Raw genomic sequence first — 16,790 nt, forward strand, 5'->3', positions numbered from 1 at the left:
TGTTGACATAAAGCGATTTTGAGAATCTCTTGGACAATTAAACATTATGGAAGACAATTATGGGGATGCAAACATTTCAAGGTTAGTTGTTTTATTTTAAGACAGGAGGAGGATATCAAATTTGTAGAATTCTTTGAGCAGTTGCAGGAAATGGTTGAAGAGAATGATTGTTGTTTGCTGTGTAAGGACCAATTTGAACTAATTCAAAAAGATAAATGACCAACTTGAACCTTTTTAAAAACTTAAAGGACCAATCTGAACCTTTTTAAAAAACTTAAAGGACCGATCTGGACAATTTAAAATAGCCCAAGGTTGTCTCAAATAACTCATTTTTGTGTCACCTGTGATTGATACATTTTGCATAAACAAGACTTAGACTAAATTCATACCAATACAAAACACAACAATTGATCAAATAGAAATAACTTTTACTCAATGAAACCATACATTTGTCTCGCAAAATAAAACATACATTTGTCCCGCAAAATAAACCATACATTTGTCCAGGAAAATAAACCAGACACTGCTACCAATACCAGTCATACAAAAAATAAATATTTTCAAAGGTAGCTAACGATATTAAACAAAAAACATAAACATCCAGGTTTTGAACTCCATTTGGCAGTGGCTAAGCTTTTCCCCTTGTTTCCAGCTTTTTCCTAAACGGTCTACCCTCTTGAATTTCAGCTTGATGGGTTTGGGGTTGGGTTTGGGTTGATGTAGGTGGTTGGGTTTGTGTGGGTTGGTTGATGTTGGGTTTCAGTGTGTGCATCGGTGGTTGTTTGTTGGCTTTGTTCATCTACAGTGGTTTGGATTTCTTTAACTGTAAGGGCCCCAATGGACAAGTGGATCTATTGTGGCCAGTTTCTCCACACCTCCTACAACGACCTTTTACTCCTTTCCTGCTCATCCTATTTGCACTGCTACTAGATGTCTCTCCAGCTTCCTTCCTTCCTGATTTTTAGGTTGACCAAGCATCTTCTTCGGGGGAGGTGGTTGCACATCAGGGAATTCAGTAATGTCCCAAATGTTCCCCATCAGTCGGATGGATAATGTACTAGTAGCATGCTTCATATGCTTCTTTCCTGTAAAAGTCTAGGATGTAATCCTTAGGGTTTAGGTGGTTCCTCATATTCATGCAACATATAACATGCACACATGGTATTCCTTTAAGCATCCCTTTCATGCATGAGCATTCTTGAGTTTGCAAGTTCACTATAAATTTGTCTCCAAGTTGGGTGATGTGTCTAACTTCATCAAACAAATGGTCCCTAGCCATCCTACAAAATCCATGCATTGCATTTAGGCAATACATGTATATATAACCATGCATGCAATCAACCTAAAAAACCAAAACAGTACCTAGGAAGCCAATTATTTGTATTCATGGATTCCAACCTCAATCTTTTTTTTCTTTTTTTTTTTTTATGTTTGGTAGTACACTACCTTCCCATGCAACAACCTTTTTTGAGTTAGTGTCCCACCTCTCCATTAGATAGATGTGTATATCCTCTAACATGGACACAATAAGCTTTTCTCTAGCTTCTAGGATGACGCTATTAAATGATTCACATATTATTAAGTAAAACGTCACACTTGGAGTCCAAAGTGAACCATGACTTACTCCAATAACGTGCAGGGAAAGTTTTCCATAAATATTCGAAGGCTTCTTCGTTTTCCTTTCTCATCTTCTTCATTGCATCCTCATAAGCACGAGTGTATGCTGCTTTGGCAGCCTTCCACATTAACAGCTTAAGCTTAAGACCAGGAAACTTCTTTTTGAAGTTCTATACATGTGCCTCAGACAAAATCTTTGAGAGATGCGTAGAAGTAGATCTTCAATAACATTCAATAAATCATAACATTGAAATATCACATGTGTTATTAGTCATATAACTCAGGAATTAATATGAAGCATCATAAATAGATAAAGCACCAGTATGAACCATCTTAAAAAGATAAGGGATCAATCTAAACCAACATAAAAAGATAAAGGACTAATATGAACCAACATAAATAGATAAAGGACTAATATGAACCAACACAAAAAGATAAGGGGCTAATCTAACTAACCTTCTATTGGTCTGATATGATGGTATACTTTAGAAATTTTTCTGTACCTCCCAAGTTTTTGATTAGAAGTTCCATAACCCATTTCCAGGAGTTGGTATTCTCACCCTCGACCACAGCATAAGCTATTGGCAACATCTGGTCATTTGGGTCCCTTCCAACTGCAGCTAAAATCTCTCCCCCAAATGGCCCTTTCAGAAAACAGCTGTCCAAACCTATGAAGGCCTTCACACAAATGTAAAGCCTATGAAATGCAGGACTGACATCACTGTTAGAGTTCTCTAACTCCTCTGGATTACCTTCATAAGGATGTGTTGTTAAAACAACAGTTGACCCTTCATTATACTTCATCAGCTCATATGTATAGTCATTTAATCTCTTGTACTGTTCTAAAAATGAACCATGTACAAGAGTCTTTGCATGGGCCCTTGCCGTTGGTGCAGTTGCCTTTGACACTCCATAGTTAAACTCCTTATGAACCCTTTCTCTTATATCAGTTTGATGTTTGGGTTTTCTCTAATACCATTCACTAATCTTTTGCATAGCCACTTTGATTTCATCATTCTAACTCTATAGTCCCTGCTACAGGTTCATCATTGATTGTCCTTATTTGCTGCATGTCTTCCACATCCAACTTTGCACAATAAATTGACCATGGACATCCATCCTTACACTCAACTCTTACCCTTACCTTGTCATTTTTGTTAAACTTCAAATTTCTACCTGACTGAACAACATATGTCATGATAGCCTCCTTGAACTAATGTCTACTTGGAAACAAAGTTCTCGTTACGCACTTGTAATCTTTCAGGTCGTTACGCATAACCCACACTGGGTGTTCCTGTCTTATTTTGGACTCGTCCTCATCTTTTGATTCTGCCTGTAACTTCTCTGAGTTGTATGAGTCATCATCCATTTCCATGTTCTGATGTTATAGGGGGACTTCATGTTGTACATCATCATTAATTTTAGGTCCAGGTTCGGGAGGTAGTACACCTTCTTTGTCTGTAGATGTTGAACCTTTCGGTCTTCCCTGTGGCCTTTTGAATGACTTTCTTTGCTACTGTGTACCTGAAGTTCTCTTCCTTGCCTTGACACCTTAGTTTTGTGTAGATGTTGAACCCTTTGCATGAACAATCACATTTTCAACAGGTGCATTTACCCCCTGCAAACCCTTCTTTGTCATTGGTTTCTTCTTTCGGATAACTGAAGGTTATTGTAACATCAGCATCTTTTGTTGCACTAGAACCACCTACGTGTTGACATAAAATGATCATCAATATTATCAAGATTGTAACAAATAAAAAGGACCGATTTGAAGCATTTACAAAAATTGAAACTCGAAGTACCTATTGTAGAACCAACATTTACATCAGGAATATTCTCTTTAGCTAGAGGAGTTTCTTCATGAATATTGTTCTCTTCTGCCAAAAGATTTTTATCACCATCACCAGCATTTCCTTCAGCCACAGGGGTCTCTTTTTCATCATTTTGATCATTCCCTCCATTTCCTTCAATCCCCTAAGATCCATTCTCTACCCCAGGTTCAATAAAATGGACAACCTGAAGGACTGAAACAGAGTGCAAAACATAGAGATGAACACGTCCTTCGCATCTAGCAATGTCAACCATCTCCCAAGCACTAGCATCATCAACCAGTTGTTTCAAACCATGATTTAGATCCTTGCCTACAACCTTGTACCAAAGAGTCTCAACATCTTTATATCCTTTCTCATTTAGAATTCCAGTTATCTCAAAATAAGACCACCTATCAGCCATACATTTCCATACACAGTCATTCCCCTTGTAGGTAAGTTTGTTTCCCCCATGGACAAACTTACCACCAAAGTGAAGCTTAACTTTAAAGTATTATTCCTTCATTCTGCATAATACAAACACACAAAGGGAATTGACTAACTAAACACTAAAATAACACAAAGCATTTCCTAAGTGATACATAGATCATAATCAGAACAATAGCAAAAACAAAATACACATAACATAACCACAAAACAATAACAAAGCCACATTCACTAACTAAACACTAAAATAGCACAAACCATTTACTAAGTAAACACTAAAATAACACATACAGTTTACTGATACCCATCTTCAATAACAAAAAGCATAATACACAGAGCAAGTTAACAGGGACTAAATTGCTCATAATGGAACCACATCAAGAAAACATTGATTAAGGGGGATAAAACTCCACAACAACACTAAAAACCCTTTTCACCACAAATACTAAACCCTTTTTTCTATGTACAGCAACGATAAACCCTTGCCAACACTAAAGAAGACACTTTTCAACACTAACAAAAGAACCACCAAAAGCCTTTATCCCTACAATGAACAATGCCGCACGAAACCCTTCTATAGCCAAGGCTACGATTTCAAAATTCCAAATTGAAAACAGAAAGGAAAACGAATGAACCCTAAACAACAACTCATACCAGCATTAAAACGCAAAAAAAAAAAAAAAAAAAAAAACCACAATCTCTTCTGCTGCAAAAGAAGAAATATACCAGAACAAACAAGCATGGAAGCAAACCAACCTTCACAGACCCCTTGAAACCCTTCTTCAATCCACGCCACTTCTCTCGCGCAACAACGAACCAGTCAATGAAGAACGAAACCCTACAATCGCATGTTAGAGAGAAGCTCTTGTTCTTCTGAAACGAACGGTTTTTCCTTCGTAACCAAGCAAGCCAGTGTGACGAACTCATGATTAGTATTTTGAAGCCTCACCCAGTCACCTTTTGTGTGAAACGATGTCGTTTCAATAAGTTGCCACGTAATCCGTTAACAGAGGAGACGACCAAGTGACAAAATGGGTCAATCTAATCCGTTTTAAATAAATGAACGATCAAAGTAAATATTTTAAAAAATAAATGATTAATTTAAACAAAAAATAAGATTAGGAACTAAATAACTTATTTGACCTTTTTATTTGTTTAATCCATTCTTACATTATTCGATCCAGTGAAATTAAGAATACATATTTCTTCATCTTTCACATACCTAAGCAAAGTGATAATAATATAACAAATAATATGATACGATAAAAAATAATAAATTTTTTAAAGTAATGCAGTATTAACTTACTATTACTCTGGAATTAATGACTAATTGACTATCATGTTTATAATCAGTAAAATACAAAGAATAAATAATAAATAACATATACTATGATAATGTAAAAATATATTACATTATTATTTAATAACAAGTTGTTAGATGGTAAGTTTATTAGATTTTATAATAATTATTTTAAAAATTATTTTTATCTTTATTTCAAATTGGTTAACTGGGTAAAAATTTAATATATAAAAATTAATGTGAAGATTCCAATCCTTTGAATATAAAAACAGAACGGCAATTGAATCATACCTGATACCTGTTAATTATTACTATTATTATTATTGACGTTGAAAGAAAAATAATTAAAATCCAGAAAATAAATTATCTAAATTTTAAAATAAAATATCAATACCATCTACATTCTATATTATTAAATATTTATGATCTTCTTTTTCATCCGATTCATCTCGCTATAATGATTTCCACATATCTCCACTATGATTGCCATAAAAGTCAATATATACATTAAAATATCAAAGAACGTACACATGAATCCATTTCAGTTGTCCTACCTCGCATTCAGTGTGGTAATGTAGTATCTTTCTTTTCTATCTTTTTGTTCATTTCATTTAAAAATTGTATTGACGACAAGCGAGTCCTTATTTTTCCATGCACGTATTTGATTTGAATTTTGAAATAATTTATGTATGTTGATTCCATAATAATTGAACTAGATAAGATGATAAGAAGGGAAAAAAATAATACGATAACAACGTATGTAGGGTAATCGCGCGTGCGCCATGCTGTAGTTGAACTATGCAAAAGGGAAAGGGTTTGAGAAAGAAAATGGAACAAAATGAAAGGAACAGGAAAATAGACAAATAGCCAACCTTCTTTAATGAACTTGAATGCAAAAATTAATATTTAATGAACAGGGCATTGTACACTTTGGTTAGGGGTCTGGTTAATACGAGTTGATCATAAGATATTTATCACTCGTATTTATATTATTGGATCTTCTTAATCAATGTTTTTACTCTATTTATATTATTGAGTCTTGTGTCATCTTAGAATGCTAGTTAAAAAGTAAAAGAAAAAAGCTTTTATTAAAAATTATAAGCAAATACATTTTTACACATTTCAATAAAATCTTTTTTTTCTTATACTAAGAGTACTGGTTAAGAAATTAATTGAGATAATTTTTTTTATTGAAAATCGTATAAAAATGCATTTAAAAATTATAAAAATAACATAACTTTGTGCATCTTAATAAATTAGTTTTCCCTTTTAATTTCTTAAATAGTGTCATAAGAAAGCTAGCTAACATTTGCTAAATAAGGGGTGTTTGGTTTGCCTGTTTTTTATTTCCATTTTCACTGAAAATAGAAAATGGTGATGGAAATGCGTTTAGTTGGATTTTTGAAAATATTTCAGTGAAAATATTTTCTCAAACGAACAAAAAATTGAAAACAATAAAATCTCATTTTCAGTGTTTTTAGTTGAAACTAAGAACCTCATTTTGGGTGAAATGAAAACACGGTGGCAAGAAATATAATTTTAAGCAAATCTAAAAATACATTTCCTTTTGAAAACATATTTTCAGTGTTTTTATTTTTTGAAAACAAAAAACAAGAAGTCAAACCAAACATATTTTCAGAATTCTAATCTTTTAAAAATAAAAATAGTTTTCAGAAAATAAAAATAGAAAATGAAAATGCAAAAACAGTATTATATGAAAAAAAATTTCAGAATTCTCTCCATTCCATTTTACACGATGTTTACAATTTTTGACACATGTATTAAGAATACAATTAATATCTTAAATTTTATATTAAAAAAATACTCTCTTTATTCTAATATAAGTGTCATCCTAGGTTATTTTACATGGATGAAGAAAAGTTAATAAATAGATAAAAAAAATAATAGTAACTTTAGAAATATTGGTGAAAAAAATAATTAATGTTATATTAAAAAACTAATTTTGGAACCAAAAAACTATCATGCAACTTCCTAATATAGTAATAACTTTTATCTCTCTAATTAATTATCTAGTAACAACTAATTACACTAAGAGTATTTCATGAAAAAAAATATATTTAATGTTTCATTGATTTTGTAAAATAACAACTAATTTGAAACAATTATTTTTTTTGTTAAAATATCGTATAAAGTGGAATAAAAGGAGCATGTCATATATTATATGAATATTTTCTTAATTTTAAAACATAAATAAAATATTTTAAATTATGAGTAGTATTTAATTATTTGAAATAAACAATTAAAAAAACAAAATATTTAAATTTAGAAGAAGCATGTTAATTTTATAAAATTTGGGAAAAAAATAATTTGAGTATTTACATGTGTACAAAAAAACAAAAAGTTGATGTTAGCCGTTTAGGGCGTAGTAATTGAACATTCTTTTGGTCGAATCATTTAACATAAACGATACTTAGTTGGTGTATTTCACAAAATAAATAATTGTTTTATGTAAGTAAAATTTATAAATATATAAATTATAAAAAGTTTATAATTGTATTGTCTGAGGTCCACAAATTGATGTGGCAAGTGGCGTGACATTGGAATATATATGGCAACCTTCCTTGTCAGCCCTACTACTACAAGAGCATGGACATAACTCCCTTAGCAGTCGAGCTATTGGGTCAATAGGTTGATAATATATTTGAATTCTAATGATAATGCTATTATCCTCTTTTCAAATTACAAGCACTCCACCTATCTAGTAAATACTACAAATTATCTATAAGAGTTGTCATCATACTGTAACAACCCCGATAATCAAGGACCTGAAGCTTTCATCCAATGCTATAAATACCCAATTTTGTTTATGACACCCTCTACCCCGACATACATATAAATAAGAAAAACATATAAAAATATGAAATTATGCCTTCACGATCAATCACATATTCAAAACAACACATCTCAAATACAATACCGCATCTCACACTTACACAACTCATTACACACCATCACATAACAAGTCATAATGATCATTACACACACGTTATGCAACAGATACACTAAGACTCAATCCTATATGCAATGTGGTACCATGTCAGTGAAAAACAACACTAGGGCGCCTAAGAGTACATAACAAGACATGTCACACAATGAGTATGTCAAGTCACTCTCACTAAGTGAAATCAAAAGGTGACTAGTCTAGGTCACTCTATTTTGTGAGAATGCTCCAACCATATGGGATCAACATAGGCTTAAAGGAGCACTCAAACCAAGTGTATTTACCCCAAAGGCCTAGACTTTGAAGAATCCGTTAGGGCCTCACATTCCTGATTCAAGTCCAACCCCTAAAACAACTTTTGCACGTAGACACTGCTCATGAATTATACAATATTCGCAATCTCACACTTGTTTTTAAACACATTTAACACATTGCACTATAATTTAACACCTCATATTCCTAATTTGGAACCCTACAATTTCATTTTAATGCCTTAGGTTCCTAACTTGAAACCCAACACTTTCCTTTTTAACACCTCAAGTTCCTAACTTGGAACCCTACACTTTCTTTTTAACACCTCGTGCATAACATTTTTCTCAAGGTAAACACCAGTCGGATTATTGTATAATTCATAATTCACAATACAAGTAATATCACATCAAGTGTTAACCAAAGACTTATTCACAACCATATTCCATGTCCACAATTAACATCTCACAACATCATAATGCACCATCACATATTCACATGGATCTCACAAATTAACACACGCTCAACTTGCCACTCATACTCAATCTCAATCAAAATTTCATAATCCCAAAATATCATATCATTACGCCTCATAAATCATATACACATCATACAGTAATAATATTTACATGGCACAAAACACACACACACACACACATTTAGTTCGTAGAAACCACACATACATGTATAATAAATAAGTATATCCTTACATTTTCTCCTAACCTTTATAGAGTAAAATTACAAGTACAGGGGATGCACTAATCCTCTTAAGTTCATACTTATCTTGTTTGAAAGCTAAGACAATTATCTACATTGGTTTGACCATTAAATATGTCTAAACCTAAGATAAACATTGGATCATTGCTTAATCCTGACAGCTCAACCTTTTCCCAGTAATTTGACTCTCTAGGGGTCTATACAACTCCGAATTGTATGGAACCAACGGAATTTGTTAGATAACATCTAGTGCTAAAACTTTCATGAATACCACAAAACCTAATTAAATCATTTGCTTTGTCTTTTTTAGGCTACAAGTTAATTCACATTGTCAAGAAAATAGCACGGGCTTAAAACAATTGATTTTCACTAAGCACAGGCATGCTTCGCTAAAAACCTCCATTTCGTGAAGCAAAAGAGGAAAAATTTAGACATCCAAACACCCCCAAATTCAAAATGAATAGAACATGTGATCACATCATGGGGACACAAAACCCCTCAATCTATTTCAAGAAAACATGCAAGAATCAAGAATTCCTAAATTTCTAGGTTTCTAACATTCAAAGCCAAACACTCAATTAAACCATCCAATTTGCATTTGGGCATTAGTTGGCCCATCAAACATGAGCAATTCGTAGTTATCATTGTACAAGCAAAATTAAAATGCATAAAACACCCCAAATTAGAGTGAACATGTGTAGGGATCCTTAGAAGATCAAATTGAGGTTTAGTTTGGGATGTTTATTGAATTATAATTTTCCTTTGACACCCCTTTGTTGATCACATCATGGAGGGCGACCTGCCTTTAGGTTGGAAACCCCTTAACCTAAAGCGCTATGATGGAACCATTGATCCAAAGGAACATTTGGATGCATTCCTCACCTAGGCTAATCTCTACACCCATGATGATTCAATCATGTGTTAAGTCTTTCCAACCTCCCTCAAAGGGGCAGCATTGACATGGTATAGTGGACTCCCTTCCTGGTCCATCGACAACTTCGACACTATTGTCGAACACTTTAGTTCCCAGTATGCGACAACTGGTCACATCGCCTAACATATGCAACCTTGGCTAGTTTACGCCAGGAAGATGATGAGTCACTCCACAAATTTATAGATAGGTTTGGTTGAATTGTCATCCAAATCAGGAATCTCTATCTTGAGGTAACTTTACACTCCATGATGTTGGCCCTCGCACTTGGCAAGTTCCCTGATAGTCTATGCAAGAAACCCCCTAGCAGCATGGACGAGCTACGTGAGCGAGCCAAAGGGTACATTCTTATTGGTCATACTAGGACCTTGCCCTTTTTCCATGTGGGGGATGGATATACTAGGACCATTGGCAAAAGCCCCAGGATAGGTCAAATTCTTATTAGTCGCTATTGATTATTTCACTAAGTGGATTAAGGCAAGACCATTGCGAGAAATTTCAACAAATGAGGTAGAGAAGTTCTCATGCAAACACCTCATATGAAAATATGGTCTTCTTTACGCCATTGCCACTGACAATGACACTCAATTCAAAGCTCAAGCTTACGAACAATTCCTATCGAGGCTAGATGTCAAGCACCTCACAACTTTTGTCGAACACCCCCAGACCAATGGTCAGGCAGAGGCAGCAAAAAGGGTTATCCTTAAAGCCCTACGCACAAGACTCGACAAGTCCAAAGGTATATGGAAGGACAAACTCCCTAGCATACTTTGTGTTTATCATTGTTCACCCCAAACAACAACTAACGAAACTTCTTTTCGCCTTACATACGAGACAAACGCCATGATCCCTGTCGAAGTAGGGAAATCGCCGACAAGGAGGTTGTTTTTCCAGGAACAGAATAATGAAGAAAACACGAGGGTTGAACTAGAGACAAAAGATGAAGTCCAAAAGATGGTCAGAATCAAGGAAGAGGCCACTAAGCTTCAAGCATCAAGAAGATACAATACCAAGGTTCAGCCTTGAGCCTTTCAACCTGGCGACCTAGTGTGGAGAGTCCAAGGTGAAGCAAGGAAAGACCCATGAGTAGAAAAGCTGGGGTCAAACTGGGAAGACCCATTTAGGGTCGTGGCAAGCTTAGACAATGGAGCATATAGGCTGCAGGAGCTAGATGGTAAAGCAATTCCAAGAACATGGAATGCTACCCTATATAAAGTTCTATTTTAGTTGAATTGCAACAAGACCAAGTGTTGTACTCTTTTCCTACTCAAGTCTTTTGTCCCAAAATAGAAAATAAGATTTTTTTGGCTTGAGAGGTTTTAACGAGACACACTTGGGGAATGAAGAGAATTTGTACTCAAATGATCAAATTGAATAGAATTCTTTCGCCCTTTAGTTTTTTATAATTCTTCTTGTGTATGCATTGACCTTGAAAAGGCTCTTCAAACTCAAGGTTTGCCCTTGGTAAGCGTCGATGAATCTCCAAGGCTCGTCAAACCCAAGGTCTGCCCTTGGTGAGCCTTGACGAATCTCCAAGGCTTGTCAAACCCATCGTCTGCCCTTGGTGAGCCCTGACGAATCTCCAAGAACTTGTCAAACCCATGGTCCGCCCTTGGTGAGCCTCAAAGAATCTCCAAAAGCTCATCAAACTCAAGGTCAGCCCTTGGTGAGCCCTAACGAATCTCCAAGGCTCGTCAAATCCAAGGTCCACCCTCGGTGATCCTTGATGAATCTCCAAGGCTCGTCAAACCGAAGGTCCACCCTTGATGAGCCCTGACGAATCTCCAAGGCCTCATCAAACCTAAGGTCCGCTCTTGGTGAGCCTCGACAAATCTCCAAGGCTCGTCAAACCTAAGGTCTACCCTTGGTGAGCCTCGAAGAATCTCCAAAGGCTCGTCAAACCCAAGTTCCGCCTTTAGTGAGCCTTGACGAATCTCCAAGGCTCGTCAATCCCAAGGCCCTCCCTTGGTGAGGCTTGATGAATCTCCAAGGCTCGTCAAACCCAAGGTCTGCCCTTGGTGAGCCTCGAAGAATTTCCAAGGCTCGTCAAACCCAAGGCCTGCCCTTGGTATGCCTTCCACCCTTTATAAAATTCTCAAGTAGATCCTTACGACCTTAGAGGAAAACTTGAGGTTGGAAAAAAGAAAACATCACCAAGTTGATTAGCAAGACCTTTAACCAGGTTGAGATTAAACCAGAGATGATCAAATATTATCTTGTTCCCTATTTCCTACAAGCTCGTCAAGAAAGGCGAAATTGCGACCAACAAAGAACCGCTCTCATCACTCTACGATGGGTAGCAAAGATCAAATATGCAAATAAATTTGCAACACAGTAAGTTACAACAATGATAAAAAGGGACTACATTAAAGAAGAAGAAATATTGTCAAAGTTACATAGCTAGTACGACCACAAAACCAACAAAATAAAGAAAAAGCAACGAAAGCATGGCTTAAACATTAGCCCCATCATCTTCTTCTTCGCCAGCATCTTCCTCCCCAGTAGCAATGTCTTCCTCATCAAGCAGTTCACCATCCTTCACATCCTTAAATGGGTCAAAAAGTCCCAAGTCAAGACCTTTAGCGAAAAACCCAGGCTGCCTGACGGCCTTATAAAATCCCTTCTCAATTCAATTCACAACCCTACATAAATTATTAACTTGAGTTGATATCACACCTAATTAAATGACTAAACATGTTTAACATTTCAAAACTTACAAGAGAACATAGTCTAACCATTGTGGCATTTCATCAAACACCTGGTGTGCATATGTTGTCACATGCAAAATGAGGGACAAAGAGCAAGCATGACATGCAAATTCGTAAAATACCAAGGATAGACCAAGAGCCATCCAACACAACCACCAATCTGAGTGTTTTGATCATTCGTTCACATACAAATCATCCTACAAACCATTGCAAAGAAAGCAACAACCAAAACACCAAATATTACAAGAAAAAAGTAAAATTAGATGGAGGTGTGATACTTACTTGAATGGGATGGAGTGGTGTGTGCAAAATGAAGAACTTTGATGAAAAGAAAGTAGCTTGGGCGAGCTATGGGGGAAAGGGGCGAGGCTTTCGTGAAAAAAGAGGAAAAGGAAGTGTGACATGAAGGTGGGGGGCGAAATCTGATTTCACCCCCCCCCCCCTTTTTATTTTTACTCTAGACATGCACTCGCCCAGGCGAGCTAGCCACTCGCCCAGGCAAGTTAAACCTCCCTTTTTTTAATTAATTAATTTTTTTTTTGTATGAACGTTTTAGTTATAATCTCGTAATAAGCTTTATAACTAAGTATAATGCTAAAAATTCGAAGAAAAATAGTTCAAACAAATAGGAATTTAAACAACACAAACTTGTGACATGAGGTATAAGACATAAAATTAAAAAGCAAAGTTCAGAAATACTAGCTTGCCTCCCAGGAGCACTTCTTTAACATCTTTAGTCGGACGCATGGTTGTGGTTGAGGCTTCGCTATCTTATCCTCCATAATTCTTTTCTTCAATCGTGAGCAAATCCGATCATGGACTTAGCACCTGTTGGCATATGCTCTAATGCCTTGAAAAAAAGAATGTTAACATGCAAATGTTTAAAATGCTTATACTGCCTTTCCTATTTGCCTCTAGGTCTACTCAAGGCTCACAATCACTGTTGGATCGAGTGGCCTCAGAATAATTAAGAAGGGGGGTTGAATTAATTATTCCTAAACCTTTACTAATTAAAAATTGCTCTTCTAAGGCTTTTACTTATGTTGTTAAGAGAATATGGAGTAGAAGAGAAACTTAACAGAAAGTAAAAGCAGAATTAAATGCACAGCGAAAAGTAAAAGAGTAGGGAAGAAGAAAACAAACACACAAGAGTTTTTATACTGGTTCGGCAACAACCCGTGCTTACATCCAGTCCCCAAGCGACCTGCGGTCCTTGAGATTTCTTTCAACCTTGTAAAAATCCTTTTACAAGCAAAGATCCACAAGGGATGTACCCTCCCTTGTTCTCTTTGAAAACCTAGTGGATGTACCCTCCACTAGAATTGATCCACAAGAGATGTACCCTCTCTTGTTCTCAGTCAAACCCAAGTAGATGTACCCTCTACTTGTACCACAAAGGATGTACCCTCCAATGTGTTAAGACAAAGATCTCAGGTTGTTAAACCTTTGATACTTTGTGAATGGGGATACAAAAGAATTCTCAGGCGATTAGTCCTTTGAACACTTTTGTATTAGGGAATGGGAAGAATCAAAAGAATTCTCAGACTGTGTCATTTTGAATTCTTTGATAAGGGAGAAGGGAGACACAAAAGAATTCAGGCGGTTAGTCCTTTGTTCTTTTGGAAAAGGGAGAAGAGAGACACAAAAAGAATTCAGGCGGTTAGTCCTTGGCGAATTCTTTTTGGCAAAGGGAGAAGAGAATGAAAAGATGAATAGCACAAGTTTTCAAGGTTTGGAAAACCAGAAAATTTCAAAAAGCTTTTTGGTTCAAAGAAGAAGAAGAAATTCAAAGAGAGTCAAGGCTTGTAAAGGATTGTTGAATAAGTGTGAAAGTATATTAAAAGGCAAAACAAAGCCTTGCTTTTATAGACTCTTCATGTCTGGTCAAGACAACCATTTACAAGAGTTATAACTTTTAGAAAAACTTAAAACCAATTTGAAAAAGTCAAAAACCTTTTGAAGAGTTACATCTTTTGATTTATTCATAAACAAACACTGGTAATCGATTACCAAATTAGTGTAATCGATTACACAAAGCTTTTGTGTGAAAGGATGTGACTCTTCACATTTGAATTTGAATTTCAACGTTCAAAGGCACTGGTAATCGATTACCAAATCATTGTAATCAATTACAGCTTTTTGAAAATAATTGGAACGTTGTAAATTCAATTTAAAAACTTTTTCAAAACAATTTTGCTACTGGTAATCGATTACAACAATATGATAATCGATTACCAGAGAGTAAAAACTCTTTGGTAAAGGGTTTTTGTCAAAAACTCATGTGCTATTCAAAGTTTTAAAAAACTTTTTAATACTTATCTTGATTGAGTCTTCTCTTCATTCTTGAATCTTGAGTCTTGAATCTTGATCTTGATTCTTGAGATCTTGAACCTTGAATCTTGATTCTTGTCTCTAGACTTTCTTCTTGAGTCTTGAATTCTTCTTGATTCTTATCTTGAACTCTTGAATTGTTCTTGATTGATCTTTGAGCTTTTTGTCATCACCTTTGTCGTCATCTTTTGTTATCGTCATTGTTATCATCAAAACACCTTTGAATCACCTTTGATTCACCATGAAGCTTTGCTTCTACAGTCTCACGTGGCACCTATCATAACCCAAATGACTCTTCATTCTTTTTTTTTGCCAAACTTTTTCGAGATGATAAGATGCAGTCACATGCATGCTTGTACTTAACATTCATTTAGCGCAACAATTAACCAAGTGTTTTGTTCAATTTTACTCAATGCTTACAGCACCCCCACCGAATGTGCTGAATGTGCAACTCTTGATCGGGCAGACTCGACCCTTGGCTCTGGAGTACAGGTCATGTAAGCAAGCAAAACAAAAGCGTACATTCATACCCATCGAAAAATAAAAATAAATAATAAAAAAAATGCAAAAGACACATATGAGAGGGAGAGATACAAAACATCAATCCATATTTATTAACGTTGAGATTATTGTTTACAATGATAGCCTAAAACATGGAGATCCTAATGAGTCCTTGGCGAGGCCCAAACAGGGAACCTTCAAATTGTCGCCAGTATCATGCATAGTATTGCTTGACAACATTAAAATTCACAGGCGAAGGCAGCTCTTCATCATCCAAGTTTATGAGTAATAGTTCTCCACCCGAGAAAGCCTTATTTACCACAAAAGGTCCTTCATAGTTCAAGGTCCATTTCCCTCAATGATCTTTCTGAACATGTGATACTTTCTTCAAAACAAGATCCCCCTCGTTGAACTCATGCGGGCACACCTTTTTGTTGAATGCCCTTTTCATTCTGCTCTAATATAGCCACCCATGACTTATGGCAACCAGTCTCTTTTCCTCAATAAGATTTAACTGGTCAAAATGTGCCCGGGCCCATTCTACTTCTTCCAATCCTGACTATGCTAGAATTCTCAAAGAAGGAATCTCCACCTCAAAAGGGAGCACAACTTCCATCCCATACACCAAAGAGAACGGGGTTGCCCCGGTAGAAGTGCGTACAAAAGTTCAATAACCATGCAATGCGAAGGGTAGCATTTCGTGCCAATCTTTGTATGACATTGTCATTTTCTGAACAATCTTCTTGATATTTTTATTGGCAGCCTCAACTGCCCCATTCATCTTGGGCCGATAAGGCGTTGAATTATGGTGTTGGATCTTGAAATCCTCACACATCTCCTTCATCATCTTGTTGTTCAAATTGGTGGCATTATCGGTGATTATCTTTCTGGGCAAACCATATCTGCAAATTATCTCTTTCTTGATTAATCTAACCACCACATTCCTAGTCACTTTAGCATATAAGGCCGCTTCCACCCACTTGGTGAAGTAATCAATGGTGACTAAGATGAAACGATGCCCACTCGAAGCCTTGGGTTCGATAGCCCTAATCATGTCTATGCCTCACATCGAGAATGATCGTGGTGCTAACAACACATTCAATGGTACAGGTGAGGCATTAACATTATCTGCAAAGGTTTGGCACTTGAGTCATTTCTTGGCGTGAACACAACAATCACTCTCCATGGTGATCCAGTAATACCCGACTCTCAAAATCTT

The 16,790-nt window shown here is 35.8% G+C and overlaps 1 long non-coding RNA gene across 3 annotated transcripts; it reads right to left on the minus strand.

The window, feature by feature from the left end:
• Positions 1-407: 407 nt before the first annotated feature.
• Positions 408-4,775, minus strand: LOC114399402. 3 transcript variants are annotated; one of them, XR_003663716.1, is made up of 4 exons: positions 4,629-4,775; positions 3,420-3,952; positions 2,074-3,322; positions 408-1,836 (listed from the first exon to the last, which is right to left on the minus strand). It is a non-coding gene; the product is annotated as an uncharacterized LOC114399402 (long non-coding RNA). The 3 variants fall into 3 exon arrangements; XR_003663717.1 differs by having other exon boundaries at positions 408-1,280; positions 1,625-3,322; XR_003663715.1 differs by having other exon boundaries at positions 408-3,322.
• Positions 4,776-16,790: the final 12,015 nt, after the last annotated feature.

Source organism: Glycine soja, chromosome 19 (assembly GCF_004193775.1).
Source record: "Glycine soja cultivar W05 chromosome 19, ASM419377v2, whole genome shotgun sequence".
Taxonomy (NCBI): Eukaryota; Viridiplantae; Streptophyta; class Magnoliopsida; order Fabales; family Fabaceae; genus Glycine; species Glycine soja.